Source organism: Gouania willdenowi, chromosome 10 (assembly GCF_900634775.1).
Source record: "Gouania willdenowi chromosome 10, fGouWil2.1, whole genome shotgun sequence".
NCBI lineage: Eukaryota > Metazoa > Chordata > Actinopteri > Blenniiformes > Gobiesocidae > Gouania > Gouania willdenowi.
The window spans coordinates 20004594-20022382 of record NC_041053.1 but is presented as its reverse complement, the minus strand read 5'-3'; the positions used below and the strand labels follow the sequence as shown (position 1 = coordinate 20022382).

The window sequence follows — 17789 nt, the reverse complement described above, 5'->3', positions numbered from 1 at the left end:
ACCGCTGCATGCATGGGCCTTTCCTTCGCGGGCACGGACCACCGACCAGCTGCAGCCTGGAACCGTTCCACGGCATCCGCACACCTCCAACGCCGGTTAGTAAGCTGAGAAACGCACGGCACACCAGGTTTCCCAGTTTATCCCTTTTTAATCAGTGGGAATGACATGACACGCTTTGTGTCTGCTGTACTTGAAGATTGCCGGCTGCGTATCCGTTAGCCCCAGCAAAGCTAGCCTAGCTTGCTAAGTAGCGAGTGCAGCGCAGCAACCGCCGCCGAAGCGTTTCCTAAACAAACACCGCTGGCAGAACTCTTACCTGCTGATCAATATCCTCATGTCTTCATTGACTAACAGTTGAAAGGTTGGAATACGGGCGAAGCAGCTCGAACCAGCTCGTTCACGACCTGATGATGGAAATACACGATGGATGCAGAAAAGCTCCGGTCAGGGCAGACAAAGCGAGGGGACCATCTTACCGGATGGCGGCGGACGCAGTAAAATGGCGCATCTTGCCTCAACCCTCTGCGCCTTCTCATTGGCTGATCAGCTCCACAGGCAATGCATGCAGCGTTGCCAGGTTGGGCGGCAGCCGGCCTAAATTCGACGGTTTTCACGTTCAATTTGCGGGCAAAGAACATGTATTTCTTGGTCTGAAAGAACAAAGAAGCTTTTACGGGTGCATAAGTTTCTAACAGAGGTGTAATGAGTACTAATACATCCTTCTCAAGTACAGTTACTTGATTGAATTTGTACTCAAGTACAATGAAGTCATACATAAAATACTCAAGTACAAGTAAAAAACTTATAGCTCACTTAAATAGTACCCCCCCACCCCATACAGTAAACATCATGTATAAACTAAATATTGCACAATTGGAATTTAATTTATTTCCCACAAAGGCATCTGTATAAAATAAAAGGTTTGTCAAAATTTTAAATTATTTTTTAGAATAAAATAATGCCAATAAATTAAATTCAAAATAAAAAAACATTCTCAGGCTGTATGGATACATTTATGAACTCTAATTCAGTGCCATGACAAATGGGCTATGTGGGTAACAATATAATAGGTAGAAACAATATAAATCCAAGAAAGTGGCTGGGAGTTGATCAGAAATGGCACGACTAAGAACATATGGATTATGTTCAATGTCTCTTCATTAACTAGTTTATGAAGAGACCATGAAACGGAGTGAATTATCACCAAACAATAATAATTTACTCAGGAACAGTTGGGTGTAGAAATGTAACAAATTACTTCTTTAAAACTCACTTAAGTACAATTAAAATTACTGAATTAGAACTATACTAATCCATTACTTATACCTCTGGTCTCTAAGTTGTCTGTTGAAACACATTTTCAAGGTGGCTTGTTTTCAATCCTGCTCCACAAAGTCTATTGACCTTACGTCTCTCTCTGAGCTACCCAAGTGCACAATGCTAAAGATGGCATAGAGTTTTATTGTCATTTCTAAATAAATTAGCTTTTTCTAAAGGCATTTAAATCTGGCACTTTCACCTGCCTGTAACTGATTCAAATTTTTAATTTTATACACATAACTAACCATTTTTCTCAGACGATTCAATGCTCACCATGCCAGTCTTATAGTCATTCTTTGGAAATCTCATAACCTGAGGTTCACAAAGTGTCCTCACATTAACGTAGAACAGGCCAGGGTTCCTAAAGATTTTCAGCTCAGGTACCATTTAAGAAATCTCTGAAATTGCTCAACCTATCTGGCAACACTGACAGCATCACTGCCGGCTAACCAAATGGTAAATCACAGCAAAAATTACTTTAATTGACAAAATCACTGTGGTCTAGGGGTGTGACGATATCTTGATACGGCGATGTATCGCAATATTTTTACGATCGATTATCGATATGCTCCCGTATTTTTTTTTAAAATTTTTTTAAAACCTTTTCTGCTTTTTCACTAAAATGTGCAGGTACTTCTTCACAGAAATGTTGTCACTGTTGAAGGAACCAATATATTGTTGACTGGAATATTGCACTATAATGGTGTCACTGGTAAGAAAGACCCTATTTTTTGTTTACATAAAGCACTATTGGAGATACTTATTCGTTTACATTGATATGTTGACACTTATTTACAGAAATATTGCACTAAAATAGTGTCACTGTTCATAGGACACTTTCAATTTATTGTCTTTCAGAGATATAAAATAAAATTTGTATTTTTCCACTTCATCTTTTTTTTTTTTTTCTTATGTCAGATTATCGTAGATTGATTTCTGACAAATACATCGATAATCGCAGTATCGTCATATTGTGAGAATCGTTATGAGGTTCCCACCCCTACTGTGGTCATGACCTCATTTTGTCTAACTGTTGGACACTCGACTCATGATTTTGGGCAGCACAAAAGTATTGATGGGGAGATTAGGCCTCATGAGGCATCGTACCACTTGAGCCGACGAATACACACAGAAAGTCCAGAATCATACAGTCAGATTTGCGTCAAATGTGACTCAGTTGTGAAACTCCCGGCCCTAAACCAGCTCATTGTGGAAATACGAACATTGATGCGCTAGCGCAAACACGTAAAAACACGCTATGCTATCTTCCAGCAGCAATGTGCTTTTGGGAGGGGGCGTGGCCTCCTCCTGCCTTACAGCGGAGTGAGACTGTGCAGCCGTTCCAGGAAATAGCGCCGTTTAGTAATTTGGGCTATGAAACGCACAAAATGCTGACACTTTCAAACGTCACACATGATAGACATAAATAGAACAAAAGGAACCTAGAAAATGTTCAGATGTGCTCAGGTTTTTATTTACATTTTTTAAGGCTATATATTGCGTTTGACAATTATTCTTGTATAATTGTACTACTGTATTATTGTTATTGCTATTCTTATTATATTATATTATTGTATTTTTATTAACATTAATTCTTTATATTATAGGTGGTGGTATTCTCATTGTATTATTGCTGTTTTTACTATTACTATTATATTGTTATTATCATTAATAAATATTGTTTATTACTAATATTGTTTTAGTATTGTATTATAGGTACTGGATTCTTATATTATTAGTATCACTATTACTATTATATCATCATTAATTATTGTAGCCAAAGAACTAAAATATTCAAGAACGTGGGTGTGGAGAATAGATTAAGTGTTGAGTGGTAAAACCAGCATTTTAAATATATCCAAGCACCTTGTATCATAGCTACATGTGAGACGTTTTAAAAATTTTAAGTTTGGAAATCAGTTCAAAATTCAACGAATAATTTTACTTAGAGATTGAGAAATACCTCTTTATGTCGTATAATGTCCATGCACCGCTGCCTCCACCACCACCGGTCCATGATGGCGGCGCTGTTGACGTGTCCATCAACGGTCGATGCGGCGTCTACGTAAATAATGTGTGGTCGTAGATAAGTCCTATTCCCACCAATTAATCATGTGATTAGGTACATTTTACTGGTTGGAAGTTACTTACATTTTCTCTTTTTGCTTCACGTTTGTTACTGGACTTTTGTATTTTTTTGTTTGTCTTGTTCTTTCTTGTATTCAGTTGTAGAACAGAAAATTTTTCAGTCAATCCCTATTTAAAACGGTGAGTTCACCATCACTTAGTTGTGTCTATGGAAAATATAGCCTGGTGCATCAGCAAATAAAGAAAATAAATTACAAAAAAAGAACAAGAGACAAACAGGAAAACAAACAGCAAATACAGTACATTTAAAAAAACAGTAAATTGTTTTTTTTTTTAACAAGGAGACAAACAAAAAAACAGTTTATTTTTTAACCCAAGGAGAACAACAAGAAAACAGTAAACACATTAAAAAGTAAATAAATATATAAAAAAAAACAAATGAGATGCTCAACATGTGGCTCTTTGTCTTAATTTTAAATATTATTCCATCAGAAAACCTTAAGGGGGGAAACTTTTTAACCCCTCTTCATTTGACCTTTTTGCCACTTAATTTGTCCCATTTTCAAAAAGTTCTGACACTTTTTTCCTTCAGATTTGAGCTATTTTGACAATAAATATAATTTTTTTTATATTTGTATATTTTTGCAAATTTTTTTTGACATCCAATTTTTGTACTTCCTTAAAAATGTTTGGCCACTTTTCCTCTAAATGAGCTATAAACTAATTAAATACCAATAAATATTGTTTCCTCTTTTTTCCTTTGTTTTGCCTCTTCTTGTTCCAGAACTTTGCTTTTTTCACTTTTCTTTGGAACATTTTGTTCCTTTTCACTATTGTTTGCCACATTTTGCCCATTTAAACTACTCTACCATTACATACCTCCTGGTTCCTCTTTATTTTTGGCCACTCGACTGCTTTTGGCCCATTTTAGTTACTTAAACTTATCTTGCCATGTTTTTGCCACTTACACCATTTTTTTTTACCACTGTTTAACATGTCTGCCTCCACTCGCTCGTCAAAAAAAAAAAAAGAAACGTAGCAAACCAGACGGACCAACTTCTGGACAATGCCTGATATGTCAGATGACCAGTCCACCACTGGCTTGGTGTGTAGTCATTGATTGGTTTAAGTTAGGGGTCTTATTGAAATCGTGAGCTACTTTGAAGTTGATACACAGAAATACCACTACATTTTCCCAGTTTCACTTTAATTAGAGGGAAAGATAATGAAGTAGTTGGATCTACTTAGAAAGTTAGGAAATTTGTTTCAACAGCAAAACTCTTTAATTTATGCCATTGTTTCATTTTTAAATGACCACTTCTGAAACATTTAATTGGGAATCATCATGTTCCGTTTCACTAGCCATCAACTACTCTTTTACTAACCAACAAACGTTCTTACAATAGAACAATTATTCAAGGTTTTATAAAACTACACTTACTATTTTAAAACTATTTTTTAGAAAAAAAAAATCAAAATGTAAACACCAAATCTGCAGCATCTTTAATGAAATCCTATCTGTGATACTCAAACAATTGTCTCAATGTTTCAGTGAAAATAAACATTTATGATAGTTAATACAAAAACATATCAAATCTGTATTTATCTTTGTTAGTTTGAAGCCTAGTAAATCAGATTTTAGTGGTTCCCAACCTTTTCCAGATCATGACCCAAATTTTACATTACAAATTTCTGGTGACCTCAGACTTTTTTTTTTCTAAAATTAGTTTGATTTGTGTTCATTAATCTACTCTATTTGTGACAAAATACACCAGCTCAGATATTTTTATAATGCATTTTATTTGAACTAGATTTATATTTGTGAAAATTTAGAATACAGTTGGGTGTTGTGTTTTAATTTGAAAAACAATATTTAAGCCCTTTCAGCACTGTTTATTTCTGCATTATGTATTGTTTTTTATTGTGCAAAATAGATAAAAACACAACTAAAACATTTTAATCAGTAATTAAAAAAATCATAGGTGACTTGCATCTATGATCTTTATGTTTAGTCAATGTCACGGTTTTACAGTTATAAACTTAAGTTTCTTGGTCTTCTACTAGTACCAAAATAAGTTTCTCTCATCATTAAGCTTAGTATGCATAGTATGCATTTCATTTCCTTTTTTTAATGTTTAGAACGTTCCATGTTTTATTTTTATTTTTTTTAGATTGTCAAGTGAGTCTTAGTCATCCATGGTTTTCCGGGTTGATTATTTCTGAGGTTATTTTGTGCAATAATTGAAAATTGTAAAAAATGCATTGTATGTTTTTTTTTTAATAAATTATCCTATATTTTAATCTTTAGTGCAGTTGACATGTTTGCTGATCATTTTTCCACTGAATATGAAAAATCACATTAGTGGTAAAGCCACAGATTAGTTTGTAGTGTGCACAGAAGTGTGTGATTACCGATTAATATACTTATGTTTACATCATACTTGTTGGGTAGAATTCATCAAGGTTTATGTGCAAATTGATTTCAAAATTAAAGTATTCAGAATTGCTTTAGGTTGATGAAATGTATTTTATGCTAATTAATGCTTAACAGTTTTATATTGTATTTATCTACCGTAATCATATGAAAGTGTTTGAGTGCTATTGAGTATTTCACTGCTTAGTCTGTATTTCTTTTAGCCAATCGTTAATTGTAATATTTTATTGTATTAAGTGTTACATGTCATGCATCTATGGCAGAGAATGAAAAATAGTTTAAAAGAAAATGTAATTCTTAAACTATTTTAAATAAAGCGTTTTTTATTTTTGACCCAGAGTATTTGAGTAAACATGCATGAAGATTAGTCTTTGAAAAAACTACACCATTGTGTTTTTATTAAAAAAAGCAAACTGGTAAATATAGAAACATTTACAAAAGTAAGAAGCCTAATCCACTGTTGTCTACTGCCTGCATCACCATGATGTCTTCTTTCTTTTGACTGGAAAACAGAAAAAGGTCTCATTAAAACACCTATTTTGGGACTTTGATTAGTTTCAGTTAACATTTCTCTGGTTCTCGTGGTATTACCAAGAACAGACTACAACAGAAGGGGCAGTACCAACCTCTGGGTGTGTCACACTGAAGGTGAAGCACCTGGTGGGGCATTGGACGGCAGTGATGGTGTTAACTCATTAGTGTTCACTTGTTTGAAAGTCATCTTTGAAAAGAGATATGAATACATTTAATTGTCAAATAGTTTAAAGCAGAGTAACTATTGATCTGCTGTGGGGAAAATGTCTCATTACAGCTCAGATAAAGTGCAAAAAAATAAAACAAAATACAACAGAAAATAGCGCAATGACGGAGATATAATACAACATAGAGGCTATAAATAGAAATATACACATACAATCTAAATTAACGTTTAAAGAATAGATATATTCTTAGCCTATAAAAACTTTATATATACTTAGGTGTTTGTTTATGAGAATACAAATGTTACTCTGGGCTGTGGGATTCAGCAGTGGAAATGTAAGCAACATTGAGAAACATTAGAGCCTTACCCGCTGTGCACGATTCAGCTCCTGCTGCTTCACATCAGATGTTTGCATCTGGAGCATCATGGTGATGACATTTTTATGACTGGAAGACAATGTTAAAAAGAAACCAATTTGGGACTTCGTTTACTTACAATCAACATTCTTTTGGTTCTAGTGGTATTGCCAAGAACAGACTCCAAGGGAAGGGGCTGCACCTACCTCTGGACGTGTCAGACACTGAAGGTGATCGGAAGCACGTGGTCAAGCTGTTGGAGCATCCGACTGTGGTGATGGGGTCGACTCGGTGGCACCCTCCCTGGTTTTCAAGTCACTTTTTAAAAGAGAAAGTTAATTGCCAAATGGTTAATGAAAATTCAAACAAACAGAGCTGTGACATTCTTACAGTTAGCGCCATTCCAGTCGTTGTGGTCTTGAGTGGTAGTCTTAAGTTTGTCCAACTTCGACACCGTAGAGAAGTTCGGTGGAAGCCTTGAGCATGCATTTGCTCCCATTTGCTGCTGGTATAATTGCTAGAGTACAGCAATCCAGCTCTTGGAATGCAATGATCAGCAAGCAACAGGAACGTTTGAACCTCATCCAGACTCTACAGTTTGCACTTTTGCTGCAATCCTCAAGATTGTTAACAAAAATCAACAGATGCTTTCTCTGTTAGTGAGTTGATGCTACGCTGTTATGATTCAAATAAATGCAAAAAAGACCTGGTTGTACATTGGAACAACGCAAAAAAGGATTTGCTACATATGGGACCAATGCAAAAAGGACCCGAGTTAGTGATCAGAGCAATGCAAAAAAGATGTTGGTAACCATAATGTAAAAAAGACCTGGATTAGTGATCGTAATTTAAAAAAAAGAGGACTTGGGTTTATGATGGGAACAATGAAAGACTTGGGTTAGTGATCAGAACAATGCAAAAATAACCTGGGTTAATGATCTGTTCAATGCAAAAAGGATCTGGGTTAGTTATCAAAACAAATCATAAAGACATAGGTTGGTGATCAGAACGTTAAAATGACCTTGTACATTGGAAAAATGCAAAAACGACGTGGGTTAGTGATCAGTTCAATGCAAAAATAACACCTCAGTTATTGATCGATCAATGTAATAATGACCTGGGTAATATTGATCAATCAATACAACAATGACCTTAGTTATTGATTGATAAATGTAGAAAGACCCGGGTTAGTGACCAGAACAATGCACAATTGACCTGGTTTTATTTTTTCTATCAATGCAAAAACAACCTGGATTAGTGATCAGATCAAAGCAAAGATGCCCTGGTTTTGTGATTGCAACAATTGAAAAATTACCTGCTTGTAAACCAGAACAAAGTAAAAAGGACCTGGGTTAGTGATCAGATCAACGCAAAAAAAAAAAAACGAACAACCTAGGTTATTGATTGATCAATGCAAAAAGGACCCGGGTTAGTAACCAGAACATTGTACGATTGACCTGGTTATATTGGATCGATGCAAAAAACAACCTGGATTAGTGATCAGATCAAAGCAAAGATGACCTGGATTAGTGATGAGATCAAAGCAAAAACAACCTTGATTAGTGATAAGATCAATGCAAAAACAACCTGGATTGCAACAATTGAAAAAGATCGGCTTGTAAATCCGAAAAAGCAAAAAGAACCTGGATTAGGAATCAGATGAAAGCAAAAACAACCTGGATTAGTGACAAATCAAAGCAAAAACGACCTGGGTTTGTAATTGCAACAATTGAAAAATTACCTGCTTGTAAACCAGAACAAAGTAAAAAGGACCTGGGTTAGTGATCAGATCAACGCAAAAAAAAAAAAAAAAAAAACCAACCGAGGTTATTGATTGATCAATGCAAAAAGGACCCGGGTTAGTAACCAGAACATTGTACAATTGACCCGGTTATATTGGATCAATGCAAAAAACAACCTGGATTAGTGATCAGATCAATGCAAAGATGACCTGGATTAGTGATGAGATCAAAGCAAAAACAACCTTGATTAGTGATAAGATCAATGCAAAAACAACCTGGATTGCAACAATTGAAAAAGATCTGCTTGTAAATCCGAAAAAAAGCAAAAAGAACCTGCGTTACTGACCTGGTCAATGCAAAAAGGACACGAGTAGTGATCAGAACAAGGGAAAAATGACCTGGTTGTAGATTGAACGAAGAGCACAGGAGACGTTGACAGCAAAAGCAGCAGGTCTGTATCAGCAAAATCTAAAACAATAAAAATCAGGGTTAGCAAGGGTGCATCAGTCGATTCTGTAGCTATGCAGGTGATCCACTTTACGTAACAGGTGGAATCAGAGTCAAAGAAGGATGCAGGATCCGTGTTCAAGACCCACATGGTCAACACTGTGGGTAAATATGACCCCGGCCAGAGCAGATTTTAACATCTGCCGGCAAAATAAACTATTTGACCCCAGCCAAAGCAGATTTAACATCTGCCGGCAAAACAAACATTTGACCCCAGCCAGAGCAGATTTTAACATCTGCCGGCAAAATATAAATGAATGACCCCAGCCGGAGCAGATTTTAACATCTGCCGGCAAAATATAACTATTTGACCCCAACCAGAGCAGATTTTAACATCTGCCGGCAAAATATAAATGAATGACCCCAGCCAGAGTAGATTTTAACATCTGCCGGCATAATTAACTATTTGACCCCAGCCAAAGCAGATTTTAACATCTGCCAGCAAAAAAATAAATATTTGACCCCAGGCAGAGCAGATTTTAACATCTGCCGGCAAAATATAAATATTTGACCCCAGCCAGAGCAGATTTTAACATCTGCCGGCAAAAACATTATGTTTGATCCCAGCCGGAGCAGATTTTAACATCTGCTGGCAAAATATAAATATGACCCCAGCCAGAGCTGATTTTAAGATCTGCTGGCAAAATATAAATATTTGACCCCAGCCGGAGCAGATTTTAAGATCTGCCGGCAAAATATAAATATTTGACCCCAGCCGGAGCAGATTTTAACATCTGCCGGCAAAATATAAATATTTCACCCCAGCCAGAGCAGATTTTAAGATCTGCCGGCAAAATATAAATATTTGACCCCAGCCGGAGCAGATTTTAAGATCTGCCGGCAAAATATAAATATTTGACCCCAGCCAGAGCAGATTTTAAGATCTGCTGGCAAAATATAAATATTTGACCCCAGCCGGAGCAGATTTTAAGATCTGCCGGCAAAATATAAATATTTGACCCCAGCCGGAGCAGATTTTAACATCTGCCGGCAAAATATAAATATTTCACCCCAGCCAGAGCAGATTTTAAGATCTGCCGGCAAAATATAAATATTTGACCCCAGCCGGAGCAGATTTTAACATCTGCCGGCAAAATATAAATATTTGACCCCAGCCAGAGCAGATTTTAAGATCTGCCGGCAAAATATAAATATTTGACCCCAGCCAGAGCAGCTTTTAACATCTGCCAGCAAAAACGTTATCTTTGACCCCAGCCGGAGCAAATTTTAACATCTGCCGGCAAAAACGTTGTATTTGATCCCAGCCAGAGCAGATTTTAACATCTGCCGCAAAACAAATATTTGACCACAGGCAGAGCAGATTTTAACATCTGCGGCAAAACAAATATGACCCCAGCCGGAGCAGATTTTAACATCTGCCGGCAAAAAAAATAAATGTTTGACCCCAGCCGGAGCAGGTTTTAACATCTGCCAGCAAAATATAACTATTTGACCCCAACAAAGCAGATTTGAACATCTGCCGGCAAAAAAATAAATAAATATTTGACCACAGCCGGAGCAGATTTTAACATCTGGAAAAATATAAGTATCTGACCCCAGCCAGAGCAGATTTTATCATCTGCTGGCAAAATATAAATAAATGATTCCAGCCAGAGCAGATTTTAACATCTGCCGGCAAAAAAAATAAATATTTGACCCCAGCCAGAGCAGATTTAAACATCTGCCGGCGAAATTAACTATTTGACCCCAGACAAAGCTGATTTTAACATCTGCCAGCATAATTAACTATTTGACCCCAGCCGGAGCAGATTTTACCACCTGCCGGCAAAAAAATTAATAAATAAATGACCCCAGCCGGAGCAGATTTTAACATCTGTCGGCAAAAACGTTATATTTGACCCCAGCCGGAGCACATTTTAACATTCCGGCAAAAAACATAAGTAAATTTAACCACAGCCGGAGCAGATTTTAACATCTGCCGGCAAAAACGTTATATTTGACCCCAGCCGGAGCAGATTTTAACATCTGCCGGCATAATTAACTATTTGACCCCAGCCAAAGCAGATTTTAACATCTGCCAGCAAAATAAAAATAAATATTTGACCCCAGGCAGAGCAGATTTTAACATCTGCGGCAAAACAGATATTTGACCCCAGCCAGAGCAGATTTGAACATCTGCCGGCAAAACATAAATATTTGACCCCAGCCGGAGCAGATTTTAACATCTGCCGGCAAAAACGTATTTAATCCCAGCCAGAGCAGATTTTAACATCTGCCGCGAAACAAATATGTCACCCCTGCCAGAGCAGATTTTAACATCTGCCAGCAAAACAAATATTTGACCCCAGCCAGAGCAGATTTTAACATCTGCCGGCAAAATATTACTTTTTGACCCCAGCCGGAGGAAATTTTAACATCTGCCGGCAAAAAATAAATAAATATTTGACCCAAGCCGGAGCAGATTTTAACATCTGTGGAAAAATATAAATATTTGACCCCAGCCAGAGCAGATTTTAACATCTGCGCCAAAACAAATATTTGACCCCAGCCAGAGCAGATTTTAACATCTGCCAGCAAAAAAATAAATAAATATTTGACCCCAGCCGGAGCAGATTTTAACATCTGCGGAAAAACAAATATTTGACCCCAGCCGGAGCAGATTTTAACATCTGTGGCAAAACAAACATTTGACCCCAGCCAGAGCAGATTTTAACATCTGTGGCAAAATATAAATAAATGATTCCAGCCAGAGCAGATTTTAACATCTGCCAGCAAAACATAAATAAATGACCCCAGCCAGAGCAGATTTTAACATCTGCCGGCAAAAACATTATATTTGACCCCAGCCAGAGCAGATTTTAACACCTGCCGGCAAAAAAAAAATAATCAATAAATAAATGACCCCAGCGGAGCACATTTTAACATTCCGGCAAAAAAATAAGTAAATTTAACCACAGCCGGAGCAGATTTTAACATCTGCTGGCAAAATATAAATATTTGACCCCAGCCGGAGCAAATTTTAACATCTACCGGCAAAAAAAAATAAATATTTGACCCCAGCCGGAGCAGATTTTAACATCTGCCGGCAAAAAAATAAATATTTAACCCCAGCCAGAGCAGATTTTAACATCTGTGGCAAAACAAATATTTGACCCCAGCCAGAGCAGATTTTAACATCTGTCGGCAAAAACGTTATATTTGACCCCAGCCGGATCACATTTTAACATTCCGGCAAAAAAAATAAGTAAATTTAACCCCAGCCAAAGCAGATTTTAACATCTGCCGGCAAAAAAATAAGTAAATTTAACCACAGCCGGAGCAGATTTTAACATCTGCCGGCAAAATATAAATATTTGACCCCAGCCGGAGCAAATTTTAACATCTACCGGCAAAAAAATAAAATAAATATTTGACCCCAGCCGGAGCAGATTTTAACATCTGCGGAAAAATATAAATATTTAACCCCAGCCAGAGCAGATTTTAACATCTGTGGCAAAACAAATATTTGACCCCAGCCGGAGCAGATTTTAACATCTGCCGGCAAAAATAAATAAATATTTGACCCCAGCCGGAGCAGATTTTAACATCTGCCGGCAAAATATAAATATTTGACCCCAGCCGGAGCAGATTTTAACATCTGCCGGCAAAAAAATAAAATAAATATTTGACCCCAGCCGGAGCAGATTTTAACATCTGCGGAAAAATATAAATATTTAACCCCAGCCAGAGCAGATTTTAACATCTGTGGCAAAACAAATATTTGACCCCAGCCGGAGCAGATTTTAACATCTGCCGGCAAAAATAAATAAATATTTGACCCCAGCCGGAGCAGATTTTAACATCTGCCGGCAAAATATAAATATTTGACCCCAGCCGGAGCAGATTTTAACATCAGCCGGCAAAAAAATAAAATATTTGACCCCAGCCGGAGCAGATTTTAACATCTGCCGGCAAAATATAAATATTTGACCCCAGCCGGAGCAGATTTTTACATCTGCGGCAAAACAGATATTTGACCCCAGCCAGAGCAGATTTTAACATCTGCCGGCAAAATATAAATATTTGACCCCAGCCGGAGCAGATTTTAACATCTGCCGGCAAAAAAATAAAATAAATATTTGACCCCAGCCGGAGCAGATTTTAACATCTGCGGAAAAATATAAATATTTAACCCCAGCCAGAGCAGATTTTAACATCTGTGGCAAAACAAATATTTGACCCCAGCCGGAGCACATTTTAACATCTGCCGGCAAAAAAATAAAATAAATATTTGACCCCAGCCGGAGCAGATTTTAACATCTGCCGGCAAAAATAAATAAATATTTGACCCCAGCCGGAGCAGATTTTAACATCTGCCGGCAAAATATAAATATTTGACCCCAGCCGGAGCAGATTTTAACATCTGCGGCAAAACAGATGTTTGACCCCAGCCAGAGCAGATTTTAACATCTGCCGGCAAAACTAAATATTTGACCCCAGCCAGAGCAGATTTTAAGATCTGCCGGCAAAATATAAATATTTGACCCCAGCCGGAGCAGATTTTAATATCTGCCGGCAAAAAAATAAAATAAATATTTGACCCCAGCCGGAGCAGATTTTAACATCTGCGGAAAAATATAAATATTTAACCCCAGCCAGAGCAGATTTTAACATCTGTGGCAAAACAAATATTTGACTCCAGCCGGAGCAGATTTTAACATCTGTCGGCAAAAAAAATAAATATTTGACCCCAGCCGGAGCAGATTTTAACATCTGCCGGCAAAAAAATAAAATAAATATTTGACCCCAGCCGGAGCACATTTTAACATTCCGGCAAAAAAATAAAATAAATATTTAACCCCAGCCAGAGCAGATTTTAACATCTGTGGCAAAACAAATGTTTGACCCCAGCCGGAGCAGATTTTAACATCTGCCGGCAAAAATAAATAAATATTTGACCCCAGCCGGAGCAGATTTTAACATCTGCCGGCAAAATATAAATATTTGACCCCAGCCGGAGCAGATTTTAAGATCTGCCGGCAAAATATAAATATTTGACCCCAGCCGGAGCAGATTTTAACATCTGCCGGCAAAAGAATAAAATAAATATTTGACCCCAGCCGGAGCAGATTTTAACATCTGCCGGCAAAATATAAATATTTGACCCCAGCCGGAGCAGATTTTAACATCTGCCGGCAAAATATAAATATTTGACCCCAGCCGGAGCAGATTTTAACATCTGCCGGCAAAAAAATAAAATAAATATTTGACCCCAGCCGGAGCAGATTTTAACATCTGCGGAAAAATATAAATATTTAACCCCAGCCAGAGCAGATTTTAACATCTGTGGCAAAACAAATATTTGACCCCAGCCGGAGCAGATTTTAACATCTGTCGGCAAAAACGTTATATTTGACCCCAGCCGGAGCACATTTTAACATTCCGGCAAAAAAATAAAATAAATATTTGACCCCAGCCGGAGCAGATTTTAACATCTGCCGGCAAAATATAAATATTTGACCCCAGCCAGAGCAGATTTTAAGATCTGCCGGCAAAATATAAATATTTGACCCCAGCCAGAGCAGATTTTAACATCTGTGGCAAAACAAAAATTTAACCCCAGCCAAAGCAGATTTTAACATCTGCCGGCAAAAAAAATAAGTAAATTTAACCACAGCCGGAGCAGATTTTAACATCTGCCGGCAAAAACATAAAATAAATATTTGACCCCAGCCGGAGCAGATTTTAACATCTGCGGAAAAATATAAATATTTAACCCCAGCCAGAGCAGATTTTATTATCTGCGCCATAACAAATATTTGACCCCAGCCGGAGCAGATTTTAACATCTGTCGGCAAAAACGTTATATTTGACCCCAGCCGGAGCACATTTTAACATTCCGGCAAAAAAATAAAATAAATATTTGACCCCAGCCAGAGCAGATTTTAACATCTGCCGGCAAAATATAAATATTTGACCCCAGCCAGAGCAGATTTTAAGATCTGCCGGCAAAATATAAATATTTGACCCCAGCCAGAGCAGATTTTAACATCTGTGGCAAAACAAAAATTTAACCCCAGCCAAAGCAGATTTTAACATCTGCCGGCAAAAAAAATAAGTAAATTTAACCACAGCCGGAGCAGATTTTAACATCTGCCGGCAAAAACATAAAATAAATATTTGACCCCAGCCGGAGCAGATTTTAACATCTGCGGAAAAATATAAATATTTAACCCCAGCCAGAGCAGATTTTATTATCTGCGCCATAACAAATATTTGACCCCAGCCGGAGCAAATTTTAACATCTGCCGGCAAAAACGTTATATTTGACCCCAGCCGGAGCAGATTTTAACATCTGCCGGCAAAATAGATTTTAATCTTAGAGCAGATTGTAGTTTTAGCTAGCACAATAGAAATATAAAACCTTACCTCATGCAGAATATAACATTTGCTGGCAAAATAGTTAGTTTTAACATCAGCTGACAGTATTTTAACATTAGCTGGAACAGTAATATTTGTTTGTACAACAGAAATATTAAACATTAGAACAGAAAATCAACATAGGTACACTACAATAATAAAACCAGCACAATAGATTAATCTACATCCCATGTGACTCAGGTCTTGGAGAGGCTGGTCCTGGTCCTTCTCAGTGGATGGGGTTTTGCTCCCATCTCTGGTCTGGATGCTGTGATGGCTTTTGGATTTTTGTAGTTAAATTGTAATCTTCATACGTGGCTTTGTAAAAATTCTTCAAATGGAAAATTCTTCAAATGGAAAATTCTTCAAATGGAAAATTCTTCAAATGGAAAATTCTTCAAATGGAAAATTCTTCAAATGGAAAATTCGTAAACTGTCAACTTCGCAATTCATAAAATTCGCAGTTTTTTTTGTTCGCATGACTTAGCATTTTCCCACTTTTTATAAATTTTATAGGTTGTTCAGATTAATTAGTTTGTGCTAAATCAGTTTTACCCTTACAGGTGTTTGTTTTTTAAATAAAGGTTTATAAAGACTTATTTTTGAATGAACAAGTCATGACTCCATTTTGTTGGCGCGCAATAAAAATTTGTCAAGTTTTGGTATAAATTCGTCAACACTAAATTAAAAATGAACATTATGGCATCTATAAATAACTAAGACAATGTTTGGATTTTTTTTGCTACTCAAACCATGACCCAGCAACACAGTATGCAACTAAATTAGTGTACACTACAAACTAATATCATTTACTTATTTTATTATCCTGTTTTTATTTTTGAGTTTAAGTGGCCTGAAAGGCACTTTTTAAATAAAATGAATTATTTATTATTAAATGGGGTCAGAGGGTGAAGATTTAAACCGCAAAACCAAGAGTGTCAAACTTGAAGTTAACTTTTGAGTTAAAAGACCCTAAACATCTTAAATTGGTAATATTGTGCATTTAAAAATTAAATTGATTTACAGAATTTTTTTTATACATCTGGCCCTGATGTGAAATTAGTTTGACACCCTTGGTTTAATAAAAACGATTCTCACTATGCGACGAATTGAGAACGAAGACCAGGATTGACCCACGTCCAGCGTTGACCCACGTCCAGCGTTGACCCACGTCCAGCGTTGACCCACGTCCAGCGTTGACCCACGGCAAGAGCTGACCCACGACCAGCGTTGACCCACGACCAGCGTTGACCCACGACCAGCGTTGACCCACGACCAGCGTTGACCCACGTCTAGGGTCGATCGACGACTGTTTGACGACGTCAATGGTCTTTTGTCAGCGGCATCAACGAGGACACAGAACGTAACTCTGACAACCGCGACATTAGTTGGTCGCCCGACCGAGGTCACGCAGCAGTCCGTTGCAGCTCAGAAAAAAACGCGATACTGCGCATCCACAGCTTAAGTAGGTTTGGCCAATCAGGTTTGGAAATGAGCATCACCTGCTGTAACAGGTGCTGCTGGTAATCTACTCACTCATGCTGCGTTCCAGGACCCTCGGAACTCTGCATTTCGAGTTTGAAACTCTGACTTCAGTGTTGCAGACGAAGCACGTCCAAAATATCTCACAAACATGGCTTAAAGGAATACTATTAACAATAAAGGCAATACTGTTTATGTGTTTAAAACTGTATTTATTCAGAATAGTCATTTTTTTGTATTTTGTCCAAGAAAGCAAGGCAACAATATGGAGCACATTTATTCACAAAATGTGGAAAAAGGGCACAAATTAAAATAATGAAAAATAGGATTAAAATAAAAGGATTTATAATTGCATTTTAAAATCATAAAAACAGCTCAATTATAATCGAAATTGGGGTCGTGATCACATGTGGGGACACCTGAAATGTCTAGAGGTTGATTAGAAAAATAAATAATACATTTTAAAATGTTCTTTTTTCAAATTAAAACACAATCTACCAGGCACGTCTCACCCGTGAGGGATGCGGGGGTACGACACCCACACTTTTATGAAAACAAAAGTTCATCCCCCTCACTTTTCACAGAGAGATTCATTATTGAAAACAGATTGGTCCAGTTTTGATTGACTGATGATCAAGCCAATCACAGCCAGTCATTAGAGGAAGTTGCTCGTAAAGTGTAACAGGTGGCAAAGAATGGTCCAAAAGTGGCCAAAACTTGGCAAGAAAAGAGTGAAAAGTGACTAAAAATGGGCCAAAAGCAGTCAAGAGTGGCAAAAAAAAAAAAGATTGCAAAAAAGG

At 37.2% G+C, this 17789-nt stretch overlaps 1 protein-coding gene across 1 annotated transcript in view; it reads right to left on the bottom strand.

The window, feature by feature from the left end:
• Positions 1–511, bottom strand: part of atrx (ATRX chromatin remodeler) — a 43378-nt gene extending 42867 nt beyond the window's left edge. The window contains exon 1 of the mRNA XM_028459003.1: positions 317–511. The gene's annotated coding sequence lies outside the window, so the exon portion shown is untranslated. The remainder of the gene's footprint in view (positions 1–316) is intronic.
• Positions 512–17789: the final 17278 nt, after the last annotated feature.